The sequence below is a fragment of the Symphalangus syndactylus genome, chromosome 16 (genome assembly GCF_028878055.3).
Source record: "Symphalangus syndactylus isolate Jambi chromosome 16, NHGRI_mSymSyn1-v2.1_pri, whole genome shotgun sequence".
NCBI classification, from domain to species: domain Eukaryota; kingdom Metazoa; phylum Chordata; class Mammalia; order Primates; family Hylobatidae; genus Symphalangus; species Symphalangus syndactylus.
In genome coordinates this window covers 27,299,449-27,314,923 of record NC_072438.2, presented here as the reverse complement: position 1 = coordinate 27,314,923, position 15,475 = coordinate 27,299,449, and positions in this window count along the sequence as shown.

Sequence of the window (15,475 nt, the reverse complement as noted above, 5' to 3'; positions counted from 1 at the left end):
TTTTTTGGTGTGTGTGAGTCAGTCTCATAAAATATAGAATACTAACTATCATGTTTTTAAGTCAAGCTCTTCTGTGCTTTAGTATGAGCTCTGTATTATTAGTTGAGTTACTTTTTTTTGGTAGACTTCATTTTTTTTTTCAAAATTAATCACAATAATTTTCTGGTCATCATATGCACACGCCTTTGAAATGCAACTGAGCCATTCCTCCTCCCTTGACATGGCTCTATTTCTCTACTTCTCAAATCTGGGAATGGTCATCTGAATTGTTTGGTCAATTAGAAGTTAGAAATTTTAAAATGGAAAATTTTTAAATTAGAAAATTTAACACAAGCATATATTTGAAAAAATGCTCAATCATTGGGGCTTTTCCTCTCTTGCTGTGCTTGAAAACGTGAGTCCATGACATGATTGAGCTCAAGGCAGCTTTTCACACCAGTCTCTTGGAGGACAGTTGAGGGTACATGAACAAAACCTACCATCAACTAGATTTACTAAGTGGGTGAAGTCATTGTAGATCATCTAGCACCAGATATGTTAGCAGACTGCAGATAGCTGAACTAATCCAGACCAGAAGAGCTACTCACTGGGACCTCAAAATGCTGAGACACAAAAGATGTATATTGTTTTAAACCATTAACTTTTGGGGTAGTTTGTTATGTAGCAAAAGTTAAATGGCATATTTCTTAGCCTCAATTTCCTCAACTGCAAAATAGAGTTGATAATAACTACCTTGCAGTGTTACTGTGGGGATTATAAATAACATGTATAACTGGCTGGCTCACATAAAGTCTCCAACAAATGAAAGCTATATTATTCGTTAGTTATCAGTCTGAATGAGCTTCTGTCTCTTAATGTTAACACAGATTGAGTTCGAATTTTATGCTCCTGTTCTTGAAAATTGATCTTGACTTCTGATACTTCCTAATTCTGATGACTCAGTTTTAGTGTTGCTCAAAATGACATTATGGCCCCACTTTAACTCACCTCCATCACAGAAGCTTAGAGAAAAAGCCTCAAATCACAGCCCTGACTTCCTGGAAGTAAAATTAACAAAAAATGACAGAATTAAGACAGCCATTCTCATCAAGTTAGAAGCTGAAATTCAACCTTGAGTTTTTGAAGCCCAATCAATTATTATAGTTGGAGAAATCCTTGGAGAATATCTATTTTATTTAAGCTACACATGTGTTTCACTGTGTGTATGGGTAGATGAATGTGTGTAGTCCTTATCCTCCAAGTTGTAAGAATGTAATGGGGAAGACACACTTATGCAAAAGTAGCTATCCTATAAAATAAACTACATAAGGTGCTCTGCATCCACATACATCAACACAAGGAAATGGGACTGCCGATTAAGATCAATGTAAAAGATTTGGGAAAGCATCGGGAGAAAATAGGATTGAGTAAATTTTCTCAAGTACATTAAGCAAAACTCTTTTAGTTTCATTTTCCAAAGATCTAAATGATCTAAATCAAACAGCGTCAAAAACCACAACGTAAACATGAACCAGAATCAGTGTTTTATACTCTTAAAAACTCGGGAAGCTTTGCCTTCAAAGGATGGCTAGATTCACAGGCCACGGGGTTTCACCGTGGTCTCGATCTCCTGACCTCGTTATCCGCCCGCCTCGGCCTCCCAAAGTGCTGGGATTACAAGCGTGAGCCACCGCGCCCGGCCAAAGCAAGTTTTGTATGAGCAAATATGTGTATTTTTCTGGTGTCAAGGCTTATTATAGTCATTAAATCACCAAATAGTCAATAATAAATAATTAAAGAATAGAAAAATAAACTGATAGATAATAGATAAAGTAGATACATAGATCATAGTTAGATATAAAGGATGATAACTAAGAGTAGATGAATGGATGGATAGATAGAAGATAGATATAGGAATAAAAGGGAAGTTCAAAATTATAATACCTACTTCTGCTATTATTTCTTTTTCCTGTGACTTTGCATAACTAGGCTACCCTTGGAATTTCCCACTACAATTTCCTTTGGCCTAGAAAAGAGACAAACTGAATTCTTATATCTGTCCAGGTCCTTCAGAAAACAAGAAATAATTTATCTTCAATTCTTAGTGTTTACGTGTCATAAGTTTGGTTCTTCTCACAGACAGCCTTAATATGTTGCCATATTTTTATTCTTCCATAATGCATCATTTCACCCAAGTTGAAATATCATTGAGAGCAGAAACATTATTTTATTATTTGTACCCCAAACACAGACTAGCACTGGGTCTTGGCAGAGGTCCTTAGTTGCAGGTTTAATGTATAAATCATAGACTGTTTTGGTTCATTTCAACAATAAAAATTGAATGTAATGTGCTAGATTCTGAAGGTACAAATAGTTAGGACACAGTTCTAGATATTGAGGTGTTTACTGACTTCATCTAAGAAGAGACTTTAATAGATTTCAGAATTTTAATTTCACAGTTCCACTGATTATATTCTCTAAGAATTCTTATTAGAGGGGTCATGGTTTCTATAAAGGTGAGGTGTAGATGATGACAACCACATTGGAGTGGAGCTATTTAAATTTAACAATGAATCACAGAGGTATTCAGAGACTTCAAACAGGAATAAATTAATATATTTCTCCCTAGGGTCTTGAAATACAACTCTAAGTATGCAATATAAAGAGTCCATAACTGTGGTTACTTTTTTAGTATATTACCAATGCAGATCAGGCTGAATTATTAGACGATGACCAATAAATATAATAGACATTGGCGCTTGCTCATTAATAACTAACCTCTATATTTTAAACAATGCAGAAGCAGCATATCTTCTATATCTTGTGCTACCATATCATATATTATAAAAATATATATTAGAGTTTGTATTTTATTGTAGAACATTTTTAGGATGATTGAATTAGGTATTTTAATTTTGCAATTAAAATAATTTATAATTGTAGCTTTTTTAACTATAAAATACACTTATATTCATTACTTAGTTACGAATTTAAAGGTATTTATACCTAGAAACAAAAGGATATTTGGTTAGTAGGATAAGGGTTATTTTGACTGACTGATGCTGAATTTAATAAACAAGCAAATGAAGTAGTTGAGAACCAGAATCATATACTATAAAAACACCAGCAAACTAGAAGAGAAAGTGCATCTGTGTGTCTTGGGAAAACACATTCATAGAATTCTAGACATGTTTAGCATCCACAACTCCTGCTGAATTCAAAGTGGACTATGTGACACCATCCTTTACTCCCTCCTCAACCAATTTTAATGAGACAAATGTTAGGTCTGGGTAGTTCATGAAGGATCTAGGGCAGATACACATTTTACAGCCACAGGCTCAGTAAGCACAACAAACTGATCAAAAGTTAGTGGAAACAGAAAGAACAACAAATAATATCAATTTGGGCTCTGAAAAAGGGAAAAGCAATGGCTGACTTTGCTCGTGATTTTCCAAGTATATATCTCCCAAATATTTCCCCATTCTGGCAGAGGAATTTCTTATTATGTAGGCTAATGATGCCAGATACATACTTCTTCAGCTTCCCTTATAGCTAAAGAGTGGGTTTATGACCTATGGAGGTCTTCTGGGAATGGTTCCCTTCTGGTTAAAAAGAGAGATAAGAAAAAAATGCATTTTTTACCCTTGGATGGTGCTAAGTAAAGACATAGTGTTCTGGCGCTGCAGCAGCCATCTTGTAACCAGGAGGTGATAAACCAAAGAGTCACAGCCAGCACACTGAAGATAGTAGACTGAAACAGGAAAAAAGACTTGGTCTCTGGTGATTGTGTTAAGTTTTGAATTAACATATATACAACTGAAGTATCATTAAATTTTTTGGTATGTTAGATAAAAAATATCCTTGTTTATTCTAGCCATAGTACTTGGGCATATAATTTCTGTGTGGTTATAAGCATCTTAATTCATAAATGATTTCATTTTCTGACCTTTAAATCCTCAATTGAATCAATCTCCACGAAGCCCAGCTAAATATAAAATAATTTTGTCTTGTGATTGTCTTCTCTATTTTCACTAAACAAGCCTTTTTTTTCCTACTTCACATGTGTTTCTATTTCTTGCAAGCAGTAATGACCAATGGCCTTGATACGGGCTTTTTGTGACATATTTATGAAGTTAAGGGCTTTGACTAAAATCACAACAGAATTCAATTGTGATGCAATGGTACCCAGAATATAGGTTAGCCACGTGGGCTTTTTCAGTTATGTGCCATGTGCTATTTCAAAAATGGCTGGAAAATAGAGATTTTATTCATTGATGAACTGTTCAGTACTATATAAGAAATACTGAGAGGCATTTTAAGAATAACTTCAATGTACTTGGTATCATTTAACCTACCATGAAACTGCAGCATAATGCCCAGTGAAAAGGGGTTCAATTGTTCAGAGAATGAGATCAGAATGAAACCTGAATATATTTAATAACTATGTTAACATTTTTTCATTGAAGTTATCTAATACTTATCCATTTAAATGAATTTAAATGGAAGCTTCTCTCCCTAAAGCCTCTCTATTATGAAGTTAACAGTCTCCAGATTGCCAACTCCATTGTCCAAAGAACAGAGAGTGCTTGGAAATACCTGCCAGATAAACAAGTTCTCACAAGCCTGGGGAGATATTAAGCACTTCTGCGTGTAGCTGCTTCCAAAGATGCCTTTGCATCTCCCGCTTCACTGCTGCTGTGAAGTCGACAATCCTGGAAATGCATTGAGTTTTGAAGCAGGGAGTTTTCAAAGTGACAGGCTTAAAAAATACAATTCACCTTTTGCCCTTCCACTCACAGCTGCAGAATATTAGGCCTCCTTAGAACTCCGTTTTATAACTCTGAATACGCAGTGATACTTTTAATAAATAGGCTAAGCTCTCCTGGGCCACAGGCTTCCAATTATAGTTTCTAGTCCAAATCCCCCTTTTAAATGCAGATGATTAAGTGAGGGTATTTATGATTTAGACAACAAGAAAAAAAAACATGTTCATATCTCCTAGCTAAATACTATAATCTCAATTTTCTTAATATTCAGTGAAATAATTAATGGTAGATTTGAATTGGCTCCAAAATATTCTCTTACATAAACTGCTGCTAACAAATAACAAAGACACAATCAAGTGGCATAAAATTTATGGGATGGGAAATCTGTCTTGATTATATATCAATTTCATACCTAGAATGAGCTGGACAGCTCTGTGTTACAGAAACTATAGGAAAAGCGAGCTCTCTTTCTGCCTCTGATACAAAGCAGTTTTATGTATGACATTTGTCATTGAAACTCTGTCTCCTTGTATGTTAACTTAGAGTGTTAGATTTTATAATATTTAATGACTCCTGAATTCTGTATTTCTGTTTCCTGATAAAATAAAATTCAGTTGTTTTAAGGGAAAGGGCAGAAAATTTGGACCCAGAATACTTACGTTTGAAACTCAGCTCCAAATTTCTCGGCTATAGATCCTTGGATACAAAGTTAACTGCAGAATCTTGATCTGTAAAATGGAAATGATAATACCAATATCACAATTATATTCAAAAGATGCAAGGACATCACTTATGGAATATTTATTAAATTACAAATTTAAAACACATTTTATATCTTAAACGTATCCCAATTCTTGAGCAATCATTGCAACTGATTGTACCTATTTTGAGGATAATGTGTATTGGTGCTCCTACCAGCTACAAGAGACCCAAAGTCAATCTTAACATAAACAGAAGTCATAAGCACAACACATAGGCAAGTAAGTGGCCACCTACATGATTTGATTTCATATTCCTTCGAATATATAAATTTTCCCCTTCAAATCAATTTTTTTTTCTTTCCCTGGAAGTAAAAGAAGGCCCTCCTGTCTCTATACAATTAAAGCTTTTTATGAACAAGTCATTGTAGCAGTCATCTTAAAACAGATTTCTGGTTATAGGTTTGAGATCCCCATGAACCTTAAAAAGAACTTGCCTTAATCTTTCCTGCATCAAGGAGAACCTAGCAGGGTGCCTGGTTATGGGTTGGTGTTAAGACAGGTTTGATGAATGTTTAAATGAATGAATGCATGAATTTCCCATTAGAATATTTTTTCCCTTTAACTAAACTTTGTAGAGGTCTGATTAAAGTTTCTAGTAATCATTTCATGATAGTGCAAATGAATTTCAGGTAATTTCTTGGGGTCATGTGAGGAAAGAGTACTGAGGCCTAAGTAGTAATTTGGAGAAAGAAACTAGCATAGGGAGAATGAGGTCCCCAGAAACACTGTGCAGCTCCCTTTACTCCCACCCATTTTGTCTGGACAAAAGAACTCTGGATTCTTTCAAGTAGGATCACAAAGGTTTTCACTGAGTAAGAAGGAGTGGCAGCTCCCATATAGGAGGCTCCCGCTATGTGCTGGGAACTGTCCTAGGCATTTTGCGTGACTTACGTAACTTATTCCTCACAACGACCCTAAAAGGAGCAACCCAAAAAATTTTGTTTTTCAGAGGAGGAAACTGGGGCATGGAGTTTTCCAGAGGTCACTCCTCTGTTTAATTGGCAGGATCTGGATTTGAGAGAATCAAGTGCTCCTAACCATAAACCTTTCCCTTTGGAACCCAGAAAAAGCCCCTGAACATTGCCCACTGCTCTATGCTCAGTGTTTGGATGATGATGCCAAGAAGTGTAACAGGAGCTTGCACAGGAACTCTTCTGCATAGCTCTGGTCTAAAGTTCAGACTGAGGGCAGATTGCAGCAGGTTGGAGATGGGACTTGTAAAGAATGTTTGTGTGTCCCACATGTTTGGCATAGGAGACACCCTCTGTTCGCCTCAAACTTGGCTGAAAAGACAGAATGCCCTGGCTTCAGATAACTCCAAATCTGCACGTATTGTTGATATTGATGTTCTTTCGTCTGGATGGGAATGACAGGCATCTTTTGTCCAGATCTGGCAGACATACCAGAGCAGAGCTGACTCTCCCTGAATGCAATGTAACCGCCAACAACACAGACACTCCTAAGCTCCCTAAGTAATACAAATGCCCTTCTTTCCTTTGTCTCCACAAATTATTCATAAAAAATTGAATAAATTGAAATGCTATGCAATTTATGAAGCAGCTGAACTCCAAATAGTTCTGAATCCTCCCGTGCCCCATGAAGAAAGGGAGGAGAATATAAACCAGCTGGGATAAGAGGCAAGAAAAGAATGCCAAAGTTGGGGTTCCCAAGGGCCCTAACAACCAAGGCAGTTCAGAACTGCAAAAGGTAGGAGCCAGTCCAAGATAAAGTTGATCAGGGGAAGTTGAGCGTCAAATACCAGACATAACAAGTGCACCCTGATTTCAAAGAGGAATAAGAAGAAAAGAATATTAAATATAAGCATCGCATATCACATGTTTTCTGTATAACATGTTCTGTCCTCAGCATTTTTAGTGAATTACTTCATTTAATTGAGGTAGACATTGTCATCCTCAGTCAAAGATGAAGCAGTGCTTGCTATGAAGTGTTAGGGATCTTCACTAAAGAAGCAAAGTAGAGAGTAGCCTACTGGAAGGCTCAAACCAAGTCACAGAATGTTGCTACCTGTAATACAACGTATGGGCCCAAGAGTTTATGGACAGGTTGATGTGAGATTAACCTGAGGGCGGGTCCTACATATGTGAAAAGTGCAAAAAAATTGCCAAGAATAACTTTCCTCAAGGATGAGAACTATCAGTTAGTGGATTTCTTAGACTGGATTTAGGGTTGAAGCAGAAAATGAAAAAGATTATGGTAATTAAATGTTACAATTATATCAAATCATTTCGATACAAGGTACAGAATGTACAACACATAAATGCTAGACATTCGTAAAGTGAATAGTAGCTTTTGTATTTTCCTTTTTTTTTTTTTTTTGAGACAGAGTCTTTGTTGCCCAGGCTGGAGTGGAGTGCAGTGGCACTATCTCGGCTCAGGCTCACTGCAACCTCCGCCTCCCAGGTTCAAGCAATTCTCCTGCCTCGACCTCCCAAGTAGCTGGGATTACAGGTGTGTGCCACCATGCCCAGCTAATTTTTGTACTTTTAATAGAGACGGGGTTTCACCATGTTGGCCAGGCTGGTCTCGAACTCCTGACCTCAATTGATCCACCTGACTCGGTGTCCAAAAGTGCTGGGATTATAGGCATGAGCCACCGTGCCTGGCAATGTATTTTGCATTTTTGAAGTAGATATCATTTTCTCCTGAAATGCTTTTTGTCATTAGATTGTCAGATCTGAGAGATGGCTTATCTTTTAGTTATTTTTAGTTATTTTTCTGTGTATAAGGAAATACAATAAATGAGATATGCAGTTCTTTATGGGAAAACATGTAAGTCTTGTTCATTTTCCTTATAAAAATAATTTCTAAATTTTACATATTATATTTTGTGTATGTTTATATGCATTTAGATTCTGTGCCAATTGTTGGGTGGTAGGCAGAATAATGGCCTGAAAAGATGTACAAATCCTAATGCTAAGAGTCTGAGAATATATTACAAGGCAAATGATAATTAAAGCAGCTCATCAGCTGGATTATCTGAGTGTCCTCAATATAATTACCAGGTTCTCAAAAGTGATGAAGAGAGGCAAGGAGAAGAATCAGAGAAAAAGATGTGATGGTCAAAGTAAATCAGACTAAGGTAAAGTGAGACTCGAAATATTAATTCTGGCTTTCAAGATGGAGGAAGGTAGACTATGAGCCAAGCCTGCCTCTAAAAAGTTAGAAAACACACAAATAAATAGGTTCCTCCCTAGAATGCCCAGAAAAGAATGTAGGCCTCATGACACCTTGATGTGATCCTAGTGAGTCCCGGATCAGACTTCTGACCTACAAAACTTGGGATGAGAAATTTGTGTTGTTTTATGCTGCTAAATTTGTGGTAATTTGCTACAACAATAGAAAACTAATCAAGGTGAAATGTTATCTAAATATATTGCTTCTTTTGTTTTTCTTCATAAAATATCATGATCTAGCATTTAAAATTTAGAGGCATTATGCTCATCTCTGATTATCTTCAGAGGGAACAACCATATAAAGGAGTCCTGTAGCATTGTCCTCTGGCTTTTCTTTTTCTTTTTAGTTGACAAGTAATAATTCTACATATTTATGGGAGATAGAGTGATATTTTGATCTGTGCATACAATATATAATAATCAAATCACAGTAACTAGCATATGTTTCACCTCAAACCTTCATCATTTCTTCGTTGTTGTGAACATTCAAAATCCTCTCCTCCAGCTTTTTGAAAGTATATAATAAATTGTAGCTAACCATATTCATGCTACAGTACTGCAAAACACAAAAACTCGTTCTCTCTATCTAGCTATAATTTTGTATCCCTTAATCAACCTCTCTCTGTCTTCCTTTCCCTCCTACACTTACTAGCCTCTAATAACTAGAATTCTACTTTCTATTTCCATGAGCTTGAAAAAATTATTTTGTCTCCCACATGAGTGAGAACATAAGGTATTTATTTGTCTTTCTGTACGTGACTTATTTCACTTAATATATTGTCCTCTAGGCTCATCTATGTTGCACAAATAACAGGATTTTATTATTATTTATGGTAGAATAGTATTCCACTATGCATCTATACCAGATTTTCTTTATCCATTCATCTGTGGATGAACACTTAAGTTGATTCCGTATCTTAGCTATTGTGAATAGTGCTGCAATAAACATGGAGCTATAGATATTCCTTTTATTTCTTTATGTATTATTATTGTTTTTTTGAGATGGAGTCTTGCTCTGTTGCCCAGGCTGGAGTGCAATGGCACAATCTCACTCACTCACTGCAACCCCCACCTCCCAGGTTCAAGCAGTTCTCCTGTCTCAGCCTCCCGAGTAGCTGGGACTACAGGCGCACACCACCTCGCCCAGCTAATTTTTGTATTTTTAGTACAGACAGGGTTTCACCATATTGGTCAGGTTGGTCTCAAACTCCTGACCTCAGGTGATCCACCTGCTTCAGCTTCCCAAAGTGCTGGGATTACAGGCATGAGCCACTGCGCCTGGCCGGTATTCCTTTAAAATACTGATTTCCTTTCCTCTGGATAAATACCCACTGTGGGATTGCCAGAATGCATGGTTGTTCTATTTTTAGTTTTTTGAGAGGCCTCCATACTGTTTTTCGTAATGGCTGCAATAATTTATATTCTTACAGTGTATTAAGAGTTTTCTTTTTCTGCATCTTAGCCAACATTTTCTTTGTCTTTTTGATAATAGCCATTCTAACTGTGATAAGATGATATCTCATTATGGTTTTGATTTGCATTCATCTGATTATTAGTGTTGTTGAGTATTTTTTCATGTATGTTGGTCATTTGTATGTCCTCTTTTGAGAATTCCTTTTTAATGGAATTGCTTGTTGTCATTTTCTTTTGCTGTTGTTTGAGTTTATTGTATATTCTGGATAGTGGTCCTTCGTTGGATGAATAATTTTCAAATATTTTCTCTCATTCAATAGGTTGTCTCTTCATTCTGTTAATTGTTTCCTTTGCTGTAGAGAAGGTTTTCAGTATAATATAGTTCCATTTCTCTCTCGCTGTCTCTCTTTTTCTTTTTGCCTATGCCTTTGATGTCTTCACCATAAAGTCTTTGCCTAGGCTAATATTCTAAAATGTTTTCCCAGTTTTCTTCTAGTAGTTTCATAATTTTGGGGCTTACATTCATGTTTTTAATCCATTTTGGGTTAATTTTTTGATATAGTGAAAGACAGGAGAGTCCAGTCTCATTCTTTGCATGTGGACATTCAGTTTTCCCAGCACCATTTAATGTACGTTATTGGCATTTTTTCAAAAATCAGCTGGCTCTAAATGCATGGCTTTTTTCTAGATTCTCTATTGTGTTTCATTCTCTATTGTCTGTTTTTATACGAATACCATGCTCTTTTGGTGACTATGGCTTTTTAATATATTTTGAAGTCAGGTAGTGGGATGCCTCTGGCTTTGTTCTTTTTGATCAGTATTGCTTTAGCTATTCAAGTTCTTTTGTAGTTCCATACAAATTTTAGAACTATTTCTTTTTCTATTTCCATGAAAAATGTAGTTGGTAGTTTGACAGGAATTGCATTGAATTTTAGATTGCTTTGGATGGTATGGTCATTTTAACAATATTAATTCTTCCACTGAAAGTAGTATGTCTTTCCACTTGTTTGTGTTCTCTTCAATTTCTTTCATCAGTGTTTTGTAGTTTATGTTACAGTGTTATTTTGTATCCTTGATTAAATTTATTTTTACCTATTTTAGACATTTTTGTAGCTATTGTAAATGGGATTATTTTCTTTATTCCTTGTTCAGTTAGTCCATTTTTGGTGAATAGAAATACTACTAATTTTTAAGTTGATTTTTTATCCTGCAATTTTACTGTTGTAAGATACAGTAGTATATAAATTCTAAGAGTTTTGTAGTGCAAACTTTAGGTTTTTCTATCTTTAAGCTCATATTATTTGCAAAGAAGGACAATTTGATTTTTTCTTTTCCAATGTGGACGACTTTTTTTTTTTTTCTCTCTTTCTTAATTGCTCTGGCTAGAACTTCCAGTGTATGCTGAATGCAAGTAATCAAAGTGGGCATCCTTGTCTTGTTCCAGTTCTTAGAGGAAAGGCTTTCAGATTTTCCCCACTCAGTGTGATGTTAGCTGTGGGTTTGTTATATATGTCATTTATTATGTTGAGGAGTGTTTTTTCTATGCCTAATTCTTGAGCACTTTTATCATGAAATGATACTGACTTTTTTCATGTGATTTTTGTGTCTATTGAGATGATTATATGGTATTTATTTTTTATTCTATTGATGTGATTTATTTATTTATTTATGTTAAATCATCCTTGCATTTCTGGAATAAATTCCATGTGATTGTGTTAGATTATCCTACCTTTGAAGTCTCTCGGTAATTTTTCATTCACTGACTATCACCCTCTAGTCCCTGCTCCTTGGCTATAAATTCCTACTTGTTCCTGTTGTATTCAGAATTGAGCTTCCTTCTATACTGATGTCTCTTTTCTCTGTTTACAAGAGTTACTAAATAAAATATATCTTTACTGCTTTATTTACTTATTGTATTTTTCAGCTTTATTGAGGTATAATTGACAAAACTGTACATATTCAAGGTATAAAATGTGGTGTTCTGATATACATATAATTATGAAATGATTACTACAATCAAGATAAATGTAAGTGGATTAAATCTTTCAATCAAAAGACATAAAGTGGCTGAATGGATAAAACAAGACCCAATTATATGCTGCTTCAAGAGACCCACCTCAGCTTGAAGAACATACATAGACTGAAAGTGAAGGGATAAAAAAATCCATGCAAATGGAAACTAAAAGAAATCTAGGGTAGCTACACTTACATCAGACAAAATATACTTGAAGTCTAAAACTATAAAAAGAGACAAACACATTATATAATGATAAAGGGGTCAATTCATCAGGGATATGTAACAATTGTAAGTATACATGCACCCAACATTGGAGCACCTCAATATATAAAGCAAATATTAAAAGATCTGAAAGGATAGATAGACAGGAATACAGTTATAGTAGTGGCCTTTAATACCTTACTTTCAACAATAGATAGATCATCCAAACAGAAAATCAATAAGGAAACACTGGACTTGAACCTTACTTTAGACCAAATGGACCTAAGAGACAAAGGTAGGGCATTTCATCTAACAGCCACAGAACACATATTATTGTATTTACTGCCTTTAACTAGCAGCTGGCTCTGGTTCCCCTTAACAATCTCCAGCAATATATAACATATTCACAATATAATGTAGGTAATATATCTCAGCTTTTGACTATGTCTTCATAACATCAAAGAAATAAATTGAAAGTGAAACACTAATTCAATCATATGTTTACTTTTTGTCTTGTGTCCCCAACTACATTTTTCAAATTTGTTTTAAATTGATATACATATTTGTCATGTACAACATAATTTCTGATGCATATGTATAAATGAATGATGAAATCTAGCTAGCTAACAAATGCATCACCCCACATATTATTTTTGTGGAAAGAGCACTCAATATATACTATCTTGGCATTTCTCAAGAATGCAGTACAGTATTGTATACTGTATTCTTGGGAAATAATACAGTTATTGAGTCTTGTTTTTTATCAAAGTATATTGTCAAGTATTTTTTAATTTATTTGTAAAAAAATGGCCAGACATTTTTAGCATGTTGTGGGCCACGTGTTAGACATGCAAGTATATTGTTTAGCTACTGTTTTTTTCACATGTGCAACAATGAATAAAATTTTAATGTTTAAATAACAATTTCCATTCTCATTATGAGTAATTTACCTAATTTAAAGGAAATGTGATGTGTTTTCACCAATTAATTTTTTTTTTTTTTTTTTTTTTTTGTGGTGAGGGAGGGAGTCTTGCTCTGTCTCCAGGAAGCTAAAGTGCAATGTCGCGATCTCAGCTCACTGCAACCTCGGCTGCGCATGTTCAAGCGATTCTCCTGCCTCGGCCTCCAGAGTAGCTGGGACTATAGATGTGCACCACCACACCCAGCTAATTTTTGTATCTTTAGTAGAGACGAGGTTTCACCATCTTTCCCAGGATGGTCTCCATCTCCTGACTTCAGGTGATCCACCTGCCTTGGCCTCCCAAAGTGCTCAGATTACAGGCGTGAGCCACCACACCTGGCCTTTTTTTTAATTTTAATTTTTATTTTTATTTTTTTTAATAGAGATGGAGTTTCGCTCCTGTTGCCCAAGCTGGAGTACAATGGCTCCATCTAGGCTCACTGCAACCTCCGCCTCCCGGTTCGAGCGATTCTCCTGCCTCAAACTCCGGAGTACCTGGGATTACAGGTGCATGCCACCACGCCTGGCTAATTTTTTGTATTTTTAGTAGAAACGGGGTTTCACCATGTTGGCCAGGCTGGTCTTGAACTCCTGAACTCAGGTGATCTGCCCACCTCAGCCTCCCAAACTGCTGGGATTACAGGCGTGAGCCACCGCACCTGTCCCAATTAATACTTTTCTATGGAACTCTAGAGCTTAGAAAAAACCTAAAGATTCATTCAAGCCAATATTCCATCTTGTCTCCAGAAAGGACAAGTGTAGCCATCTGGGCCAAGAGTTGGTGGTACTTTTTTTTTTTTTTTTTTTTTGAGTTTCACTCTGTCACCAAGGCTGGAGTGCAGTGGCCATCTTAGCTCACTGCAACCTCCACCTCCCAGGTTCAAGCAATTCTCCTGCCTCAGCCTCCTGAGTAGCTGGGATTACAGGCTAATTTATTTGTATTTTTAGTACAGACAGGGTTTCACCGTGTTAGCCAGGATGGTCTCGATCTCCTGACCTCATGATCTGCCCGCCTTGGCTTCCCAAAGTACTAGGATTACAGGCGTGAGCCACGGCGCCCGGCCAGGTGGTAATTTTTAAGAGTCTGGAGGGTGACTATTGCCCATATTGTTATCCTATACATTTATTACATGCCTTCTACATGAACAGCTTATAACTTTCAATGTATTTAGCCAGAGAAATAGGACATTATTAAATGTCTAAATGAAATGGCTCATATCTAAGACAATTGCTCCATTTATCATGACATTAGTACACTTGGTTTTTTGTTTTTTGTTTTTTTTTTTTTTGAGACGGAGTCTCGCTCTGTCACCCAGGCTGGAGTGCAGTGGCGCAATCTCGGCTCACTGCAAGCTCTGCCTCCTGGGTTCACGCCATTCTCCTGCCTCAGCCTCTCCGAGTAGCTGGGTCTACTGGAGGCCACCACCACGCCCGGCTAATTTTCTTGTATTTTTAGTAGAGACGGGGTTTCACCGTGGTCTCGATCTCCTGACCTCGTGATCCGCCCGCCTCGGCCTCCCAAAGTGCTGGGATTACAAGCGTGAGCCACCGTGCCCAGCCAGTACACCTGGTTTTATAAGTTCAAAAGTTTATCATACATTTTACAATTCTAGAATTATTAGTATATAACTAAAAACTGAAAATAACATTATCAAAATTGTAGTTATTGAGTTATTTGTGTCAGGCATTTTTCTCTTTCACTTAATAATGACTTAACAAATGGCATTTGTTCCAGGCACTTCTAACCATACAAAATGGAATAATGTAAGATTCAAATCTGAGGAATACAAATGCAGTTGAGTAAATAATGAACTTTACTTATATAATGAGCTGCAATATGTGGTAGGATTATAACACAAGTATATTAAATCTCAAGGCACTTCAAAAAATGACTACTCACTATTAGACTGTGGACATTTAAAAGGCTTTATAATAGAGGTGGCAAGTAAGTTAATCCTTGAAAGATGAGTAATATTTGATGGGCAGGGTAAGGAGTATGGCTTATTTAGTGGAGCAAACAGCATGAGTAAAGTAGACACAGGGCAGAGTGTATTTTTGAGGTTCAATGAATAGTTCAATTTAGCATAAATGTAGCGCATGGGTGTGAGAAAATTTTAAGATAGTACTAGAAAATGCTTTATGTCCGGAGATTAGAAGATAGTTTAGAGATTGGTGGAAGTGAT